This window comes from Pteropus alecto, unplaced genomic scaffold (genome assembly GCF_000325575.1).
Source record: "Pteropus alecto unplaced genomic scaffold, ASM32557v1 scaffold94, whole genome shotgun sequence".
NCBI lineage: Eukaryota > Metazoa > Chordata > Mammalia > Chiroptera > Pteropodidae > Pteropus > Pteropus alecto.
In genome coordinates, this window is record NW_006437736.1 from 3,067,083 (window position 1) to 3,073,779 (window position 6,697).

Sequence of the window (6,697 nt, forward strand, 5' to 3'; positions counted from 1 at the left end):
AAAAAATTAATAATACTAAGTGTTGGCAATGACATGGAACAGTTGGGACACACACACACACACACACACACACACGCAGCTGATAAAAATGTGAATTGGTACAACAGCTTTAGAATACAGCTTGATATTTCCACTAAGCTGAAGTTACACAGTTCTTCTCTGAGGGATGCCCAGCCTAAATGCATGCATGTGTGTAGCAGTGTTTATAGCAGCTTATTCATAATTGCCAAAACCCAGACATAGCCCATGTGTCCATTAATAATAGAACAGATAAATAAATTACAGTATATTCAGACAAATGGAAAATTTCCTGCAATGAAGATGAATGAACTACAATTATATGTAACGACGGGCGTGAATCACACAAACACTATTGAGTGAAATGTCAGATACGAAAGAATTCTTATTTCTATAATTCCATTTATATAAAATCCAAAAACCAGGGAGACTAAACTACAGTGTTAAATGGTATATCTATTTAGGTGATAAAACTTTTTGAAAGGCATCAAAATTAGTACCATAAAAGAGTGGAAGTGACCTTTGTGGGGGAGGGAGGAGTGCTCATTGGGATGAGGCAGAAGTGGATGAAGTTCTAGTTCTTGACTTGGCTGGCGGTTATATGGACGTTAGCTTTGTGATAGTCACTGAACTGTTGGTTTTTATACTGAGCAAGTCTTCATATATGTGTTATACTCTGAAGTAAATAAGATTTTTCAAATGTCATTCACTCATGGTACGTATTAATGGAGATCTGATATCCAGAGCACGCGCTGGTCACTCTGTGTCCAGAAGATTGTATTGGGCTCTGGGCCGTATGTCACTCCTGGGTGTTTGAGAAAGCCGCTGCCAAATGAGTGTGTCCAGGGAGAATTGACTTGAAGAAGCATTGAGAGAACAGGCTTTGAGCCTGGAAGGGCCAGAGATAGTGTGGCCAGCATCTTCAGAAACATGGAGAATTGTCATGGGAATACAGATCGGGCTGATTCTACCTAACAGCCAGCAGCAAAGCTGGGAGAAAAGTTAGGGCAAAGCAGGTGTCATTAGTGTTGAAGGAGCAACTTTCTAGCGATCACAGGTGAGCACTAATGGAATGAACAGCCTCTGTAGGTAGGAGGTTCTCATCAATGCAGAGTTGGAGCAAAGATCAATACTTAATGAGAGTTTCAAGAGAATGTAATCATTGTGTGAGATTCTTAGCCTGAGATGTTTGAACCCCCTGAAGTTAAGACAAATCTATGTATGCCATTGTGCGTAGGGGTGATGTGAACATTTTGTGAAGGGAAGAGGGTCCATAACTTTTTTCAGCTTTTCACAGGGCCTGTGGCCCTCCCAAAGATCAAGACATCACAGAGATAACTCTTACATTATCCTAAACAATGAGAATCTGCGGTTTTAACCAACACTAAGAGCAGTCCATTGAAAGCAAGGGCATAAAATCATGTTACCATCATAGGATTAGAAGTCAAGTCCAAGGCTAATTGCCAGTACAGTACGGGGGTGAAGTTTGTAGAATCTGGAGTCAAAGATTCTGGCTCAAATGTGGATTTACCATTCACTGGTTGTGTGTCCTTGGGCAAGCTGCTTTATCTCTCTGCACCTTGGTTTCCTCATCACTAATTTGGAGAATAATCTTCCTCCTGGGGTTGTAATGATGATAGAATGAATCGATCAAGGCTTAGGGAGATGCGTGGTAAATGCTCAGTGAATGGGAACTTTAAAAATCTATTACAAATATAAACTTACTCTGCTTACATAACTGCTTATCTCAGCAGCATCACCAAGAGAGGTCAACATAACAAACTAACCCCACCCTTATTTTTATTTCAGAAATTCACAGACTTTCAGGGTTTGAATCCCAGCACCTCATTTAGAAGATGAGAACCTGAGGCCCCAGAGAGGAGAAGGGTCTTGCCCAAGGCCACACAGCAAAAACAGGAAGGGGGAAAAAAGACCTTTGAGATTATTCAGCCCCATTTCATACTTTAGAGATAAAAACAGTAGTAATAATAATAACCATGATAATAAAAGCGAACGCTCTGTCGAGTTTACTCAGTGCAAGCATTGTTTAAGTGCTTTATATCCAGTCATTGAATGCAATCCTCATAACCACCCTGTGAGGAAGATGCTATTGGTATCCCCACCTTACAGATGAGGAGGCCGATGCACAAGGAGTAAGTAGTGGAGTTGGGGTACAACCCCAGGCAGTCTGGCTAGAGTTGTACCTAAGCCCGGAGAGATGAAGGGCATTGCCATGGTCACAGCTATCATAACACTTCCCCACACATGCACAGGGTTTGTCGTCCTAAAGGAGCCTGGAGTGGTAAATGACAGGGTCGGGTCACCCCTGCAGACAGCCTGTCTGTTCTGGGGGGTCGAGGTGGCAGCTTCTAAACACGATATTTCCACCAGCCCAGGCATCTCGCACACCCCTGCTTGGCCAGGGCTGCTGCTGTCATCAGCCCCGAGTGACCTGGACTCTGGTCTCTTCTCTCAGGCTGACTCACTCAATGGGCTTTCCCAGAACTGTCAATGTTTTAGTGGGAGTAAGGGGGCCAATAACATCGTAACGGAAAGGGAGGACTAGAAAACGAGCAGAGGGAGCAATGGAGCCCAGGGGAACAGTTAAGAAATCAGGAGGTTCCCCGGCATCTGGGAGGCTGCCAGAGAGGAGAGTCACTGTGTTTAATGCTCAGCGGAAGCCAAGTCAAGTGAGAGCAGGGGCGAGGCTCGGGGGAGGAAGGGACCCACGGCCACCGCACCACCCTCCCCCACCTACCCTGCCACTCCCTTTAGATGACCACCAGCCTCATTTATTCTCTGCTTCGCTTGAGCAAAATGAGCCCTTTGGAGGGGATCTATCAGTCCCTTACACCTTCATGAAAATTTCAGGCACTGTGCTTCCTCTTCAGAGACTTCAGCATGAGTTTGTCTCTGCAAGCGCCATGCACACAATCAATCCCCGTTACTCACGGATTCTGTATTCACAAGTTCGCCTACTCGCCGCATTTATTTGCAACCCCCAAATCAATTCTCACAGCTATTCGTGGTCATTCACAGACATGTGCAGAGCAGCAAATAATTCGAGTCGCCCAACATGCTCTGAACTGAGGCCAAAGAAGGCACGTTCCGCCCTCTGTCTCAGCCCCCACACTGTTCGCAGGTGTCCTCTTCCTCTTCTCAGTCTCTCTACTGCCACAGGTGCACATTCTCTGTGCTTCTTTGTTGGTATAAAACGCCCCCCGTCAAGTGTAGAGCTGAAGTGCTGTCTAGTGTTCCCAAGTGCAAGAAGGCTGTGATGTGCCTTATGAGCAAAAATATATGTTAGATAAACTTCATTGAGGGCTGAGTTATAGTGCCGTTGGCTATGAATCCAGTGTTAATGAATCAACAATGTATATTACATAAGGTGTCTTTAAACAGGGACACACATAAAATAAGGTTATGTATTGCTCAGTTGATGAAAATGCTGTGACCAGAGGCTTAAAGGAACCTAACTCCATCTGTCCCCTAGGAGCATGGTTCAGTATTCACTAATTCAGTGTTTGCTGCAACATTATGGAACATAACTACCGCAAATAATGAGAATCGACTCTGTGTGTGGGGTGTGTGTGTGTGTGTGTGTGTGTGTGTGTGTGTGTGATCATTTGCACTGTCGAAGTAACATCCAAATCTGCAGAGAATTATTATAAGATTTTATTTGAGCCAAACCGATGACAATGCCAGGAAGCAAAACCTCAAATACTCTGGAGAATGACGATTTTGCAGTTTCTCGTATTCGTTTGGAATTCACGAGGGAACATAAGGAAGACTGCATGATGGTAAGGTGGCATGGCAGAAAGCAAAGCCAGGATCAGATTATAGGATAGTAAAAAAGATTATATGCTCCCTTGGGTGGTTATGCCTTAGCCTTCAAGGGGTCTGGAAAAGAGTATTACTTCTGACATTTCAAAGGTGTGTTAATCTAGATGCACCAAAACAATGAACAGGGCCAGCTTAAACCTTTTCCTAAAGAAGTTATAGGCATGGGGTGTGACTACCCACCATGACCTGCCCAGTTGGGAATTTATGATCAGATCATCCTGTGAAATTACTTTTGGTTATTGAGCATGGACGTACCCCCTTTTCATCTACGGTCATATGTGTGTATATATACATCACACACACACATATTCTGTAAAGAGTCCTAAAGATCTCTTTCTTCCTTTGGATGCCAAAATACCATTATTCTGAGCACAAACAGAAGCAAACTAAAACAGCCATTTTATGACTCTGTATAGCCTGGTGTTTGTCATGTTGAAGGCAAAATCACCTGGGTCATCAATTCCTTTTTTCTTATACGGGTTTAAGGTTAGGCTCTCCACCGGTGGTACAGCTCTGCCAGTTCCCACATCCATGCACCATCCTTGGTTCACTGGACAGAGCGTTGGTCTGGGTTCAGAAACCTGGGCCCTCTTGCCAGCCCCACACTCCGCTGGCCAGCAGAATCCACCTGGACAAGTCATTTAAATACATAAATGCAGTGTATCAGATATATCAAATATGCATGATTTTCCTCACCCGATGACTTGAAAGGGCCAGTGAGTAAGCATGCATTAAAAAGTATAAAGCTTTTTAAGTATGAAGTAAAAGTGAGAAGGGTTGGTAGGTGAAGAAGAAGAGGATGGGCTTTGGACTTAGGCCTCCCTGGGCTCTGATCTGGGCTCTGCCATTTGCCAGCATTGTCACCTTGAGCAAATGCTTTGACTTCTCCAGGACAACTCAAAGCAGATGAGATGGATGCACAAAGGAAGAGAGGGAGGGTATTAATAATTCCTGAGTGCTCCTGCATCAGGATACACGCCTTCAGCATCTCCTCTAACCCTAGGAGGGCTGTTTGGCCCAAGGTCACAGTGAAGTGGTGGGAGCGGGGATTCTAAAGAAGAAGTTCAGCCCTTTTCTTCCTGCTGCCTGGGACCCTCAGGGATGCCCTGGTGGAATCATTTCTTCCCTTTCTAAGGCAACCAGCCAACTTAATTGGAGAGTTGATTTATAAAGAATTTCACAGGGCTCCACCCGAGAAACATGTCAGTACCTTGGAGACCAGCGTGACCTTTGCATACGAACTGCTCTTGTTTGATGGACTGACCTCACCCCAGGCCTGAAGCCAAGACTGAGAACACTCATGCACGCGAACGAGAAGAAGAGAAAGAGGAGTATCACCCCGCCACCTACAAGCCCCATCTTGTCAGAAGGGACAGAACTCAGTGGACAGATGCATCTGCAAAGAATACCTGCTCTCGTGTGCACCGAGCATATGACACCTCCCTGAAAAACAGAATATTTTTGAACTGACATTGAGAAGCAGTAAGATTTCTTTATTTTTTTTTTCCCTCTGTTTTCCTGGCGATGTTTATTGACCGTCCTTGCTGCATTGTATGTAACAAAGGCCAGAGAAGTCATCCGCTTAGGAGCCCCTCAGAAAAAGGATGGGGCAGCATCGCCCGGTGGGGTGGGGTCAGGTCACTCTGTAATTTACCACAGTTCGATTGCCAGGTCCTCCCTTTTTCCTCCAGCATGAGACGGTCACATACAAACTCGAACCCACATTGGGAGCCGGCTCAGGCCGCAGCCGTCCTTTGAGGTGGGCACTGGTATCATGATACGCACTTAGCTGATGACATAAGCAGAGAACAAGGAGGCAAAATGATTTGTACAAGGTCACACATTGTTTGCTGTGAAGGCTGCATGTTCTTTCTACTGGTCCTGGCACCCAAGCCAGAGGACGGCAGCCTCCAGAAAGTTCCACCAGCCTGTTTGGAACACAGCCTCTGTGTCCATGGAGGCCTTCCTCGGCCAGAGTGTGCAGACACAGCCCATTCTTACCTTTGGCCAGCAAGAGGAGCGATGTCCAGAAACGAGCAGAGACCACGTGCCTCACTGGGGCCGCCGCATGTGGATGGGCAGGCTCCAGCCACGCCTCCCGGAAGTGAAACCAGCCATATCTCTGGCTTCTTGGAAATAGCTCCACTTGGGGGCAGCTGGCATCGCCGCTGACAGGTGGCAGTGGCAGGGTTGTTTGTGGGGGAAAGTCAGAGAAGGGTGTACACAGGGGACTTACTATATTCTGGAGTGTCTGTGTGTGTGTGTGTGTGTGTGTGTGTGCTCGCATGTGCATGTTCACGTATGTTTGGGGGCACGGTGAGCAAATGTCTTAAACACAGTTCTCAGCAGCCTCTACTAAGCCTCCAGACCAATGAGACACTATTGGCAGACCGTGTTCTGTTCCCTCGACTCCTGGCCTCCTGCACACCACCCTGCACGCCGACACCCTGTCGTCCTCTAGGAGTGAGGCCGGAAGATGCGAGGGAGGCAGTGTGGTGGGACAGTGAGTGCCGATCAGGCTTTTCCACGTCGTGACGGTCGTAGAAGATGGTTGTATTTTAGAGGATTCAGTGGGGTCGATGGAAGATGCTCCTAGCGGCTGAACAGAAGGGCCTGGGGGCTCACAGCTTCCCTGAGAGAGAAGGGAAGAGCAGCAAAGGACACCCATTGAGAAGCTCTGGCTGGACCAAGTGAGGGTACCCCTGAGATCAGACAGGCCTGAGCCCCTCGACAGCATTGCTACTCAAAGTGAGCTCTGTGGAAGGACTGGCAGCCTCAGCATCAGCTGAGAGCCTCTTACAAATGCAGAACACAGGCCTAGCCTCAGACCTGCTGA

At 46.7% G+C, this 6,697-nt stretch overlaps 1 protein-coding gene across 2 annotated transcripts in view; it reads left to right on the forward strand.

Annotated features, from left to right (window-relative positions):
* Positions 1–6,697, forward strand: part of SYN3 (synapsin III) — a 420,224-nt gene that overhangs the window by 360,049 nt on the left and 53,478 nt on the right. The gene's annotated exons all lie outside the window — the stretch shown is intronic.